Source organism: Otolemur garnettii, unplaced genomic scaffold, assembly GCF_000181295.1.
Source record: "Otolemur garnettii isolate 467f Iridium unplaced genomic scaffold, OtoGar3 scaffold00233, whole genome shotgun sequence".
Classification (NCBI taxonomy): Eukaryota; Metazoa; Chordata; class Mammalia; order Primates; family Galagidae; genus Otolemur; species Otolemur garnettii.
In genome coordinates, this window is record NW_003852628.1 from 9,345 (window position 1) to 10,415 (window position 1,071).

Genomic DNA, 1,071 nt, shown 5'->3' on the forward strand with positions numbered 1-1,071 from the left:
TATTGCCCTGTTATTTTTGTAATTTTGCAAGGCCACCCCTTTCAGGTACTATGTTTCTAACCACCTAGAGGGAGCTTTTTGGTGGGGCCTGACATTCAGTGTTCCCTTTCAAAATGAAGCCGGTGTCCTTAAAGTCCCGCAGCTAATTGCCCTGGTTTTGTGTGACCCTGGTCTTCCTTCCCAAACCCTTTTTTAGAAGGGGTTTAATTTTCTTCCCCTCTGCCTTTAGATGTTCCTAAATACCTTGTTTCCTGGGTCTCCCTAAGGGCTTAGGCCATGTATGAGAGGAGAGAAAGTTTCATTGTTCCATTGTCACCTGGTCTTTAGGTAGAGTTATTCGTTTCTTTGTTTTATTTTTTTGTTTAGTTTTGAGCCACAGTCTCATTCCGCTCCCCTCAGTAGAGTGCTGTGGCATCACCACAGCTCACAACAACCTCAAACTCTTAGGCTCAAGCGATCCTCCTGCCTCAGCCTCCCAGATAGCTCTAACTACTCGGTCACATCACAACAACCAACTAGTTTTTGTATTTTTAGTAGAGATGAGGTCTTGCTCTTCCTCAGGCTGGTCTCCAACTCCTCGATCTACCCTCCTGGGCCTTCCAGAGTGCCAGGATTACCCCCCGTGACCCAGTGGGCAGGGCTCATGGATAGAGTTCTTGTGGACACAGTAATGTGTCATCAATTATTAAAATAAGCCAAAATACTTTTCACATTCACTTAACTTGAATACTTTTTGATAAGCAGGGGTATGTTTTAAATTGTTGGCACAATAAAGTCATCTTCAAAATTTCATCCACTCAGTCTTTTTTCTGAGCATCCTGGTCAGGTAGGGTGATGCTAGCTCAGTACATGGCTTAAGGTCAACTCTGTCACATTTTTAATACTTACTAATGGAAACCTTTATGACTTTAAATGTAATCCTTGAGGCTATGATGTCTCCTACGAAGAACTATCACTGGCCTGTCTCTCCTGACTCAGCTGTGTTTGTGGGCTTACACACTGTAGACACTTTCTTTTGGTCTGGGCTCTGAGTCTGACATACAATTAAAAGTGCTCATCTCCTGGACTTTT